This window comes from Erpetoichthys calabaricus, chromosome 6, assembly GCF_900747795.2.
Source record: "Erpetoichthys calabaricus chromosome 6, fErpCal1.3, whole genome shotgun sequence".
Taxonomy (NCBI): Eukaryota; Metazoa; Chordata; class Cladistia; order Polypteriformes; family Polypteridae; genus Erpetoichthys; species Erpetoichthys calabaricus.
The window spans coordinates 25,320,601-25,335,299 of record NC_041399.2 but is presented as its reverse complement, the minus strand read 5'-3'; the positions used below and the strand labels follow the sequence as shown (position 1 = coordinate 25,335,299).

General features: G+C 42.7%; 1 protein-coding gene across 1 annotated transcript in view; it reads left to right on the top strand.

Moving 5' to 3' along the window:
• The window catches only part of ctnnd2a (catenin (cadherin-associated protein), delta 2a), a 1,670,075-nt gene that overhangs the window by 1,633,689 nt on the left and 21,687 nt on the right, over nucleotides 1–14,699 (top strand). The gene's annotated exons all lie outside the window — the stretch shown is intronic.

Genomic DNA, 14,699 nt, shown 5'->3' with positions numbered 1-14,699 from the left:
GGATGATCGGACACATCCATGTAACTACAGGCCAGTAACGTGCATCACAAGTAAATTAATGGAAGGAGTTTTTAAGGGGAAGATTAAGCAGCACATGGCAAGAACAGAAGTTTTAGGGAACAGTCAGCATGGGTTCAGATGAGGAGCTCATGTTTCACTAATCTGCTGGAATATGAGGAAGCAACAGAAGGGTATGATCAGAGTGGTGCATATGACTTTTAGAAAATAAAGGCGCCACATGAGAGGTTGGGCCTCAATCTAAAAGAAGTGGGAGTACAGTGTGTAGACTGGGGTATAAAAGTGTCCAGTATACAGTAAATGTTGTAATTTCTACATTCTATGTCACTGAAATGTATGCAGATACCCTTAATTTCAAATCAGTAATATGCACTTTAATGATGTCAGAATCGTTTAATATGTAATTTAAAACTGTGGAGCAGAGGAGTAAATGAAGGAAAAATGTGTCTTTGTCCCAAACAAGATAGAGGGCACTGTGTGTCCCAGAGTTACATACTAGGGTTCAAGATGCCTTGCTAAGGGCCACACTATGTGAATCTGTGGCCACTGTCTACAGATGACCTTTTCAAAAACCATCTGACCCCTCAAAAGTTAATCCACTCCCATATTTGTGTTCAATGTAACCATATGCTAGAAATAAATAAGGAGCATACAGCAGTCCCTTTAGTGCCTTTGTAAATATTTGATGAGAATCTCATACTGTAGAATGCCATTTTTTTCCTCCCACGTTGAGCATGAAAAAGAAATAAACCTTTAAAAACAATGTATTAATGCTTTTCTGCTGCTATACCTCTGGGAGCATTCTTAACTGTCTGCCGCATCTGCAACTTAAATGTGATTTTGGTTTCAAGTCAATGTGTGCCCTCATCTACATAAGCAGTTAAGGAAGTTGGCACAATAGAGCGTTGCCAGCTCCCTGGCTATCAACAACATAGAAGTTGAGGTGGGGGGGGGGGGGTCCTGTTTGATATTAGCATATGATGTACCGTATTTCACTAAATAGTCAAAATAACTGCCCCAGATGATGTGGCCCTTCTTTATACAAGAGTCATGGAAACAAAGAAAAGCAAATTCTAACTGGGTCCCGAAGTGCCAGTCCTTCTGTGTTATAGTCACGTGGCACTGGACTTTGCTTCCCACTCAGGACTGTGGTGCAACTGGCTGATATGCAACTCTTATAGCTTTAAAGTTGCATTCACGCCTTACAGAACACTTCTAGATTAGGGGTTTTTCAACTTTTTAAACCATAGAATCAAATTATAAAATCAGTACTGCGCCCAAAAAAAGAGAATTATTATCATAATAACAGCAGAGTCATAAAAAGACAAAACAATGGCTATATAATAATGATAAAAATGTTTCCTTTCAAGCATATATCTCACATGAATATTAGTAAATGAGAAAAGTGAGAAACAAATGTGATGTTAAGTCAACACTGCTGTCTTGAGATGAGATGGGGCAGATGGAGTCGATCCTAACAAGCACAGGGTGCAAAGAGGGGACAACACTTGGACAGGGGACCCCCCCACACACACACACATATGCCAACTTAGTATTGGCAATCCAACTAAACTGCATGTCTGTGGACCAGAGGCTGCCTTAGGGGTGTGCAGGGGCCTAGGGCTGACCAACCCCATGCAGGGCTGGTTACGTCAAACGCTGTTACCGATACGTGTGGAGTCATTAATAAAAATTAATAAAAAATAATGTTAACATACATTGGATTTTCTCATTACAGTATTCAGCTAAATGTTTGCAAGATAACATTATCAAAATCTAATTGGAGAATATGACTTGAGAAATCCGCTCAAACTGGACACGCGGACCTCAAACCAGCGCCACGGTCCCTTCCCCTCACAAGCCAGTCTGCCATTTTCTCCTCTCTCCCCCTTTCTTATACGTATTTTGCTGTTATTCTTCTCAGACTGATTGTTTAATAGGTTGTGAGATGGGAAAGGAGAGTATACTCATTATATGTTCATGCCAAAGAAACGAAAGCATTCTGTGATGCGTCAACGGGGTTGTTTCTGATTCTACCACAATGAATAGTACACTAACTAGCGGATGGATTATCATTCGACACAGAATTCACGATTTGGTGAACTCTGCAATTTTACTGCACAATCAGGTTGCGACCCATCACAGATACTGTATGTCTGTGTTGCAATTTGGACTGCGACCTCCTTACACCCTGGGGGCATTTTTCAGCAATCTCCACCCCATAATAAAGCCTTTTTATTCAAAAAGTAAAGGCAGGACAGTCAATTGTTCACTAAAACCTGATAGATCACTTCTCAAATGTGACAAATGAGTCACATTGTGTCAAATTTAGACATTCCTTTACTTAGAAACTGCAGCTAAAAACAGGCGCTCACAGAAATATTTTCACATTTTTGCTTTCTGATACAGTATATCTCATGTACTAGTAATGCCAGGGCAGATTTTTTCACCTCTGAGTTGTTCCAGTCTGTTCCAGTCTAAAATTTCATGTTGATAACACAAAGAAATAGTTACAGCATTTGGCACCATGGCTTCCCCTTCCCAATCCAAAACATCTCCAGGTTCAGAACATTTTGAACATTAAACAGTGAATCATAAAAACTCTGAACCCCATCCCCTAGTACACTCTTATACCCAAGTACCCCTCTAGCCCACCTTACATGAAACTATTTACATCGTTTGCTCCTGCTTCAAATTGTGCTTTTTTCCATTATGCATACCCTTCACTGTGTCTCATTATGTCCATATATGAACATCTTCATATTGTTGAGAAAACGTCGCGGTGACTGCCTGTTATACTATGTATTATTAATTTTAATGTCACTGTTCTCTGTGCCCACTGTTATAGATACATTCATACAGGCAGACCAAGTATAGGTACACAGGGGCACAGCTTCAGTATTTAGAATTGCCGAGCCAAGCACAGGACTAGATAGCCACAGACAACTGGAGAACTGAATAGTCAGCCTAAAGACAGACTAGTGTATATTTCTGTCTTCTGTCAGCACAGAAACCTTTCCTTGTTGGGAGAATGGGAACTGTATATGGGCATTGTGCTATTCCTGTATTTTTTGAAGGTGGGACTGGAATCCTTCCTGTCCTTGTTTGGATCAGAGCCAAGAGCCTGCCCATGGAGCAACGGAATATAAGGATGGACACCTACGGCCAACACTTTGAAGCTTCCGGGCGGAAGAGTATGACTTCCGTCCGAGGCCGGGCAGAAGATTGTCTTCTGTCAGGCTAAAATCCTTTCAGCGTGGCAACGATAGATGGCAGGCTGCATAGGTCAGGCTACCCACAGGCTTGACATGTCTGCCATAAGCTTCCCGTTTGTAATGCTGCGTAAAACCGTCAATAAAGAGCTAGAATTATCCTAACTTGTCGTGTAAGCTTGTAACCGCCATTGCATGCTGGGCGGGATAATACCTTATTAATTTATAATAATTTATAATTCAGGTTAATTAAAATGCCGCAATATAAAAGAACACATTTCCAGAGAGCTAATGCCTCTCACGGAAACACTGCCATCCATTGGTATAAAGTATGCGAGTGAGTGACCTATTGAGTCAGAGCTAATGACCTGGAAATGTGAGGTGGTACTTGGCAAAAGTCGCCTCATGACTCCCCTTATTTGGAGGATATCTCGTGATTGATGCATCGTACAATAAAGTGCTTGTTTTGATCAGGACAGTCTACTGTAAGTACCAATGTGTCACTTGTAGATACCCGCTGTTGTTCTCTGAAGTAATATGTGAGAGCACACAAAAAATCAGAAGAGTGGTGAAACGCTGTTCAAGTTTTCAGCCTATAGCTTGCGTTTTCTCAGTCGGTTGGGAGCGTTCGTTGCATTGGTTAAAATCTATTGGTACGGACTTTTTGATTGATGCATAAGATAGATAGATAGATAGATAGATAGATAGATAGATAGATAGATAGATAGATAGATAGATAGATAGATAGATAGATAGATAGATAGATAGATAGATAGATAGATAGATAGATAGATAGATAGATAGATAGATAGATAGATAGATAGATAGATAGTGTTAGTGCCCATGGCATGGGTAACTTGCACATCTGTGAAGACACCATTAATGCTGAAAGGTACATACAGGTTTTGGAGCAACATATGCTGCCATCCAAGCGACTTCCCTGCTTATTTCAGCAGGACAATGCGAAGCCACATTCTACATGTGTTACAACAGCGTGGCTTCATAGTAAAAGAGTGCAGGTACTAGACTGGCCTGCCTTCAGTCCAGACCTGACTCCCATTGAAAATGTGTGGCGCATTATGAAGCGCAAAATATGACAATGGAGACCCCGGACTGTTGAGCAAATGAAGTTGTACATCAAGCAAGAATGGGAAAGAATTCCACCTCCACAGCTTCAACAATTAGTGTCCTCAGTTCCCAAACGCTTATTGAGTGTTGTTAAAAGGAAAGGTGATATAACACAGTGGTAAACAGGCCCCTGTCCCAGCTTTTTTGGAACGTGTTGCAGGCATCAAATTCAAAATGAGTGAAGATTTGCAAAACAACAATAAAGTTTATCAGTTTAACATTCGACATCTTGTCTTTGTAGTGTATTCAATTGAATATAGGTTGAAAAAGATTTGCAAATCATTGTATTCTGTTTTTATTTATGTTTTACACAACGTTCCAACTTCATTGGAATTGGGGTTGTAATATGTATATTTTTTATATTTTAATATAATTATCTTATATAATTATACATTTTTAAATCAATTAAATTGAGCAAATTATAATTTTTATATAAAGTTATTACTTACAAACTGTAGTCACTTGGTAGTTTTTTTCCCTCTTGTAATCCTCTGAAGGCTTTTCATAGTGGAAGTTTACTAACACAGACTCCCTCCCACTTTCCACTGTCATGTCTGTCCATTTGATGGATGTCCTGGTGGAACCTCTTCCCCTATTCAGCATGGCCAATTGTGTGAGGGACCCCTCTGATGGATTGGCACCTTCTCCAGGGATCCTTGCACCCCATGCCGCTAAGACAGACTTCATCCTTATTTAAAGCTTGCAGTGTTTTGTTTTTTGTTTATTGGGTGACACTGTGGCACGTTGGTTTAGCGTCCCTGAATAACTGCTTTGAACACCCAGGCTCACTTCCCACACTGTCCAGGTAGAGACTGCATGTGTTTGCTGTGTCCTTGTGCATTTTCTAAGGGTACTTTAGCTTTCTCCCACATTCCAAAGACCTTCAATGTAATGTGAACTGACAAATCTAAATCTGTGATAAGCGTGAGTGTATGCCTAGTGCCATTTGGCATCCCATTCCGGTTTAATTCCCTTCTTGGGCCCAAAGTTGCAGGGATAGGATCTGGGCCTCTGCTTAGAATGCATGGATGGATATTGGTCTACTGTATGAGTGTGTCCTGCATTGGAATTCCACCTTGTCCAGGATCGAAATCCTGTTCTGTGACAGAAGCTGCTGGAATAGGTTTTGGCTTCCTGAAGTCCTGAATTAGGCTAAGCCCAAACACAATATGATAAAGACAGTTGCATTATGTCTAAGTATAAGGTTTTATGATTTTATTTGGCAGCACAGTGGTGCACTGATTCATGCTGCTACTTCAGCGCTTGGCCGGGGTGTTGTTTGTGTCTGTTATGATCTCTGGTCACCTCCCATATCCCAAGGACATGCATGTTAGATTAATTGGCATCTTTATATTAGTCTAATATGTGAGTGTCTTGACTTTCTTCTACTTGACCAGCTGAGCTTCACTTGTGTATCTTTGTTAACACTTTAGTCTTTGCTTGTCTAATGTTTTATGGTTTGTTTCTTCTCAAACACACAGCATGATAGCGAGAAACGCCAGCTAAACTTTAGGAAAAGTTCTAGCAAAGTCACCAAGCAAGTTGCTGCCTTGTAGTTCACATCCACCGACTCTGCAGGTGCCGCTTTGTATAATGAAATATAAGTAGTGTAGAGGTTAATGAAACTCTGAGAATGATATATAAATAATGAAACTCTTATGTTATATAAAAAATCCTTTATGATTAAGCCCTGCTTCTTCCACTTGAGGAAATACGTGCATTATTTAACACCGTGTGAGTCCTTGTTATATTTAACTCCAAGTTAAATCATTCATTGGTTTCAGCATGCGCTCATGCTCATTTGCTTACTAAGGCTAAAATTCTCACTAGTGATAAAGAAAAGAACTGTGAGAGTAATTGATTTGGTAAGTAGGCAGTCAAAGGCTGGAGTCCTCAACCCATCCAGTTTCAGGTCCGAATCACTCTCGGCGTATGACGTAAGGCGAGTCATTTATTCCACATCCCCTCTCTGCATGTCACGCCATATCTAGTCTGGATCCCGTGCGGCCATAGAGTCTATGGATTTTCATTACAATCAGGCACAGATTCAGACTTTGAATTTTGTTGTTTAATCGTTCCATCTTGACCTGATGAACCTTAGCAGACCAGGCCTTTCCAATCCGAAACTGCTTCTCTGAGCTCCTGCAAAGTCATATGCATTGTCTCTATCCATCTTAGTCTCTGCTCCTCCTCTTCTCCTTATCCCAAACGTGACACTCTCCTCCAGATAATCCTGTCTTGACATTATGTGGCCAAAGTATTTGAGGTTTTCTTTGACAATCAAGCCATCCAATGACAACTCTGGTTTTATTTCTTCAAGTACTGGGTGGACGTGTGGAAGGACACTTGTGAATGTTAAGAAAATGTTGGGGTTAACCAATTTAATCCTAACTTAAATTTTTAACAAACAAAAGGAAGACTCAATGGAACTACAGGCAACCTTACCAGAAACAAAAAGGAATTTATATGACGTTCTTTTAAAAGGTATTAGGTCTTTGTCACAAGCTCTGTGCTGCTGGCACTTCAGGTTCGATATGAGACGCATTTCTCTGGGGGGATTCATTCTTGCATAGTCCTCTGGCCAGCAGGGGCAAAGCCAATTGCCCTCAATGGGCGTCTTCTCACTGTTGTGGGTGACAAAAGAGACAACAATGTTAGAGACTGCGCCCCCTCTCACCCCGCAGGATGATATCTCTTACCTCCAATAAACCTGGAACGTGTTCCTTCAACACACAGGCGTCTGCAGTGTCTACGGGAAAGCATCAGGGAAAAAAAAAAATATCTGGAGCAGTGGCTCATGCAAAACTGGGAAGGCCCTGGTTGGATCCACGGTCCTCGGCAGCTTGAAAGGACTTCTTTTATAAAAAGACATGAGTCCCTGTGCCTCTTTCTAAAGTGACGTCTCATCAAGACCTTGCAGCATGAGGAGACTACCGAGACAGGTGCAGTCAACCATTAGAATCTGGCTCGCGTCCTTTGCTGCCAACCCCTGGCATTACACAAAGGACCCTATGAGCTCCTGCCATCACATCCTCATTGTCTGTCCTCAGCTGCGTGAAGCAATGGCCATGTGCTCCCCACACTGGAATTCACACCCGACCACCTGCCTCCATCCCAAACAGCATGGCTCTCACTCCTGCCTCTCACTCTCTCTGGTGACTGGAGTGCCAATACTGATGCTCTGTGCAAGACAGGACAGAGCCAACTATACTTCCTCAGAAGACTGGCGTCCTTCAACATCTACAATAAGATGCTGCAGATGTTCTGTCAGACGGTTGTGGCGAGTGCCCTCTTCTACGTGGTGGTGTGCTGGGGAGGCAGCATAAAGAAGAAGGACGCCTCACGCCTGGACAAACTGGTGAAGAAGGCAGGTTCTATTGTAGGCACTGAGCTGGACAGTTTGACATCTGTGGCAGAGCGACGGGCACTCAGCAGGCTCCTATCAATTATGGAGAATCCACTGCATCCACTAAACAGGATCATCTCCTACAGAAGAGCAGCTTCAGCGACAGACTGCTGTCACTGTCCTGCTCCACTGACAGACTGAGGAGATCATTCCTCCCCAACACTATGCGACTCTTCAATTCCACCTGGGGGGGATAAACGTTAACATTACTCAGTTATTGTCTGTTATACCTGCATTGTTATCACTCTTTAATTTAATATTGTTTTTGTATCAGTATGCTGCTGCTGGAGTATGTGAATTTCCCCTTGGGATTAATAAAGTATCTATCTATCTATCTATCTATCTATCTATCTATCTATCTATCTATCTATCTATCTATCTATCTATCTATCTATCTATCTATCTATCTATCTATCTATCTATCTATCTATCTATCTATCTATCTATCTATCTATCTATCTATCTATCTATCTATCTATCTCTTTTCTTCAGCCTCCATTCCTTTTCTTTCTTCTTTGTCTCCCCATTGTTTTCATTTTTTTTATTTTTGCCACGAAGGCCTCTATTTTATGCACTGATCGGTTGCAGACGCTGTAATCACCTGCTGTGAGGTGTGAATGAAGCACTTGACCGAGCGGCTCTTGTTTGCATGTGCATGTGCAATCAGCCAAGCACCCCGATCAGAGTGGCGCATGCACGCTCTCACCTGCACCTGCACCCGCTTGAAGCCTGCACGCTCGGGGACTCTCGATTATTTATTTAAAATGCGCAGCACCACAAACCTCTCTCATCACAAGAACACCTGCACACACCGTGTGGTCATTCAAAGACTTTCTGACCAAAAAAACAAGGTGGATCTTGCTTTGCAAACTGTCCGTATTCACCAGATTGTGCTCCCTGTGACATCATTTTATTCCCGAAATTAAAACTGAGACTGAAATGATGAAGTTGCAAGCGTGAAAGAACTCCAGCAGAAATCCCAGGAGGCTGTAGACACAGTAACCAAAGCGGAAATGTCAGCAGGAATGGAACACGGACAAGCTGGCTTGCATCTCAAAGAGAGCATTTTGAAGGAGACTAAAAGGGAATTTTATAAAAATAAAATTATTTTTGGGTCCCCCATCCCCCCCCCCCACCCACAGCAGAGTAGTGACCTACATATGTAGTAACTTAGCAGTCATGGTGTCACATAGTAATGTAGAAACTTTAAAAGAATAGAAGCCTGAAACTGCAACATCATAGATAAGAACCCCCTCTTTTTTGGGGGTGACATGGAATTCATCCTTTATTTTTCTTTCCACTTTTGTAAACTGTTTTTACTTTGAATTTCCCCAAAGTGTTAAAAACGAAGATAATTCTTCATCTTCTTCTTTCGGCTGCTCCCATTAGGGGTTGCCACAGCGGATCATCACTTCCCAGATGTTCCTGTTCTTTGCATCTTGCTCAGTTACACCCATCACCTGCATGTCATAACTGAACTCTAGATTTTTTTCTGTTACCCATCATACTCAATACTTGAACCTTACTGTATTAGTAGCTGTGGAATTTTGGAAACCTGGAGGCAACTCAACCTCAGAAAGGTTAACAACAAAGCAAAATGGTTTATTTTACTTAAACACGAGCATTTGTTTCTGATGGGGCAGTAAATCTTTTTATTTTCAGGGGCTAGATTACCCCCTTGTGCTGTATGATTATGTTGTGCATTTCCAATGCTATGGAATAAATCTCAACCAGAAAATAAAGAATGGCGCCTGATAACCCCGACAGCATTCATGAAGAAGTAATCAGCATGCGATGAATTATTATGGACTTTGTCCGAGTTGCACGCTGCTCGAAGGGTGCGGTTGGGGCCCAAAGGCAGCAGTTCAGGGACTCGGAGCAGATCTGAATGTGGAGTAGACAATTCCAGGGCTTTAAATGAGGTTTTGAACACAATGGCATGGCGCACTTCACATAATATTTCAGCTACACTGTATGAAAGAAATCTCTCTGAAGGGATTTGTAACTACAAGAACCACATGTTGGGCATTCATATTAAAATTTGAGAATAAATACTTTTTTCTTTTTTTTCCTGCACTCGAAGGATTGAAGTTATATTTGCCTCTCAGTGGTTTGCCGTTTCAGTATTCAGACGTTTCTCTGTTTTCTTTTTTCAACTTACTGATATCATTGGAATGACTTTGATCGAGGATGCGTGCCATTTATTGCTAAGAGCTATAGAGAGAAATAGAAAAATACCTTTGCTTTTTTTTTTTTTTTTTTTTTTTTGCTATATAAATTTCTACAGTTTGGAATATTCCGTGCAAAGTTAGCCATGATTAGGTTTCAACATTTACGTTTAATGTGCCAAAGCCTGATCAGATCACAGGATAATTGAGGGAATAGCAGAGGAGGAGAGAGTGCAAGCAGCTCGGCTTTTTTGCATGATTTCCTGCTAATAGGATAATGAATTTTAAAATTAGAATTTTCAATTGTCAAATGCATAAACCTGCTATTGTCATAATTGATTGAAGTACTTGCTGATCAGGAGGATTTTAACTTACAAAAGGTTTTTAACTTAAAAGTTAAAACAAGGCTGTTGTCTCTTTAAGGAATAAAATAACTGTCCAGAACTGAGCTACTTCTGAAAGATCACTAATCCAAATGTTAAGATAGTTTGTAAAATTAATTTGACTTCACTGTGCGTCTACAAAACAGTTCTTTGTGTGTAAAATCCATCTACTATATAATAAAACACTAATGTCTGTGTGTGCAGTCCCTTAGAGCAATCTGATTGGCCAGTTTGGCATTGGTGGTGCAACTGAACAAAGAAGTGCGAGTGTGAGACACACGAGGAGGTGAAATGGCATAGGAGACACACTGAGAGAGTCACCTTCAAAGAGGGAGAGTGTAAAACCGGACAGGAGGTGACAAAGGTGCCTCAAAAATAATGACAGAGTCTGAGAAGCAGGCTGTATAGAAACACGCTCAAGAGAGGGAACGCCAGTGAAGAAACATTCAGATACTAACAGATACAGAAGGAAAGATGCTGAAAGTAGGTGTAGGGCAAGAGATAGCAACATCGACATCTACCATGGCTAAACCAAGTAAAAGGATAGGTGTCTGTGTGTGTGTGTCCAGTTGTTATGTCTCTATCATTCCAACAGATGGCACACACAACCATTACAAATCGTATAGCAAATGGCATATAGCAGAGACATACTGTATGCATTGCAGTGCGCACTGCAAATGTTAACGCTGAGGTTTACGTTGGTAACTTTGATTTCCACTTGTCTTAGACGGGTAGCACAGCTAGTGTGTTAATAAAATGAGCAGTTGACAAGATGCTGATTTTTAAGCTTTGGCTTATGACCTCTGAGTCTATCAGAAAAATCAAGTCTGATACCAGTCAAATACTAAGGGTGGTCTATCAGTTAAAATGGCGATGAATAAACTAACAGGAAGAAACCGGAGGAAAACACAGTTATCTCATAGGAAACACGTAAAGCCAAATGTTGGAAAGCGTGATGGAGTTAGTAAGCACTGAGGTCAGGCAAAGTAGTAAGAAGATTAATATGAAGAAGTCACGTTGAAGTCACGTTTTCAGATCTGGACTGGCTGGGTGTGGGAGTATGTGCCCTACGTTGTACCAGTATTGCATTCAGGGTTGGTTTTTGCCACCAGGATGAGCTTCAGCGTCAACCCGAAACACTTGATGTTTGATTAAGTGGGCTTGGAAACTGTTAGGTTGTGTTTTATAGTTTCTGTATTCTACTCATGGTATCTGTCAAAGACAGGTAATAGAGTAATTTAAAAAATATTTTCTATCTCCTTGCCCTATGCATACTGCCCTGTGCCCTGTGGGTACTTTCAGCACCTTTCCCCAGTATCTACATGTATCTGAATCTCTCTTCACTAACACCCCCACAACTCAAGCGCGTTCCCATAAAGTCACCTTCTCAGTGTGTATATAAATATATATATATATATATATATATATATATATATATATATATATATATATATAATTGTGAAATATTCGGACCCAAACACAAACAGGCAGACACAGAATGTCCCAAAACACATGAGTTTATTTACAGGGCTACACCACAGTGCACAAAATAGCAAAAATAAAGTTCCTTTTGCTCTCTCTTCTGCCACCCCCAACTCCTCATTCACAAGCTCCTTACTCTTCCACCCAACTTCAGCTCCTGAGTGGAGTAATGGTGGCCTCCACTCCGCTCTCCAATTAACATCCGGCAGCACTTCCGGGTGTGGCGGTAGTGCTGCATGTGAATTCAGCGCCTTCTCTGGCACACACAGAAGTGCTGCATGAGAAGGCTCCGGAGCTGCCCAGGCGCCCCATGGTGGTGGCCACGGACCCCAACAGGTTTGGGCTTCCAAGCCCTGTGCCCGTGGCCCCGATGCAACCCAGGGTGGCTGTCCCTTCATGTCCCAGGGAATAGCTTGCCCTTGTCTTAGTCTCTTGCACCTCCAGGCCTCACGACAGGGCATGATTCCCGGCCATCCATCACAATGTATGTGTGTGTATGTATATATATATATATCAGTGGCGGACTGTCAGGGCCTGCAAGACCTTCTCTGCTGGCCTAAAAAAATATCTGAATCACAAACTGATGTTAATTATATTTTGTCCATGAATACTTATTAAATAATTCCAAATAGTCTGTCCGCTTCCTTTCATAGCTTTTCCGATGGTTGTGCTGCTTCCAGACATGTATTTTCGTATTAAAGCATTTAACCAATCACATTTCAGCCATCATTTGTTGCCAGGCAGGGTCAAAGTCAAAGAAGTCTGCCCAGAGGCCTTCACAATCCGTTCTGCAGGCCCTCTAACACAAAATAAATGTCGATTAAACTGTTGCTTCAACCAATCAGATTTTGAGTTGGTTTCACTAGGGCCCTCTAGCAGGTGTACAGCAACGTCACCGTATTCAGACCCGTTGATTGGATAGGATTAGCTTCGATGGCGATAGAAAGGGACTTCGTGATGGAACTGAAGCGCACGGATAATCTGTACGACAGAGTAATTGAACTGTTTTTGAGGAAAGAGAGGAGGATGAATTTTGTTTACAAATAATCCGAATTTTTGGTGAGTAAAATGTTGCGATTTTCCTAAATAATATTGCAAGTTTATGAGTTGTTATTGATGTTTTTTATGTGTTTCTCGACTGTAACTGCAGTAGAAAGGAACTTGTTCACCCCTGGTTTGTCTATTCAATAAAGGCATTTATTATGGCTACAGGAGTTATCTATCTGCGATGCAATGGCTCTTTATACTGTATTTCTGCATATTAAGATGGTTTTTATAACCATAAATTAGTTTTTGAGGGGCGGGTTGATTCAGACGGAGCACTACTGAAGGCCTAGGTGTGAAATGCACGGTCCGCCACTGATATATATATATATATATATATATAGTAACACTAGCGCTCTATAGTGCCCGACCCGGCACAGACTACTCTCGGAGGCATGTATAAAATAACACAATATGTTTATTTTTCTTCCCCAGTGTGCGCATGTCTTCCCCGTGACCCACAGGCAACACACAGTCCCAAATCAAGCACTTCTGATCACCACAAATACGCCCTTCCAGCACTACCACTCCTCCCTTGAAGCTTCGTCCTCTCCTCCCGACTCTGGCCACTGAGTGGTGGTGACTGGCCCCTTTTATAGCCCACCTGGAAGTGTTCCAGGTGCTTGACCATCTGGTTCCAATTACACTTCCGGGTGGGGCTGAAGATTTGTCCAGCTGGGCTGTGGAATCCATGCAGCACCCCCTGGCGGCCACCGCATCTCCCAACTGGGCTGTGGAGGACTCCATCTCCCATGGAGCCCTGCGGGAGGTTGAGGAATAACCATCGGCCAGGGAGGCTGCCACCAAGCGTCCCGGGGAGGTACTGAGTTGCCCATGGTTGCTCCCCTGGAACATATGCAGCAGGGGCAGCATAGTGTTCTGTCAAATAATGCAAAGAGTACACAACACGTGTTTTGCCCTTATTTGTGCTCATCAGGCATACACACTCACTGCACCCCTCTCGGTGATCGAACCTCAGACGTCAGCATCAGAGACGAAGCCTCTTTACATTGCGCCACGCCGTGTGGTTCGTTTATTTGGCAGCTTGGAGATCGGGGTAATTACAGTCATAGCATTCATAGTCTGAATCACAATCTGATTGTATGGGTGGTTACCTACCAGGTAACGCTTGTGGTCCAGTGAGTGTGTACGCCTGATGAGCCCAATTAAGGGCGAAAAATGTGTTACGTACTCTTTGCATTATTTGACAGTAAACTATGCAACATTCTATGATCTGCTTCTCACAACTGAGAGGGCCCGTGGCAGATGTTTGCCGACTTGCAGACCAACCACAAGCGTTACCTGGTAGGTAACCACTGTGAGAAGCAGCCCGGACACAGACAGACGGACATCGTTATGTCACCCAACACACATTTATTATGTACAATATTTACAGTATTCAATGCACACACCCAGTGCCTCCTGCACCAATCCCCCAAAGTCCAGGCCTCTCTTTCCAGTGCCTCTTTCCTTCAGGCCGTCTCCAGTCCTCTCCAACACAACTCTTGTCCACTTCCACCCAACTCCAGTCATCGTTTGCAGGGAGGCGGCCCCTTTTATACACGCCCGGATGGGCTCCAGGTGCTTCCCGACACTCCTCCGCGGACACTCCCCTGTGTGGCGGAAGTGCCGGCTGTGCTCCCATAAGCCCTCCAAGTGTCCCCAGTCTTCTTCCCCCCAGCACTGTGGTGGAAGTGCTGAGGTCCAGGGCTCTCCAGGCACTGGGGTGCCCCCTGGCGGTGACCACGGGCCCCTACAGGGTTGAGCTTCCCAGCTCTGTACCCGTGGCCCCCAAAGGAACCAGGGCAGTCGCCCCATCATGGTCCGGAGGAGGCATGAGCCCTCCTCCTGTCCTCCT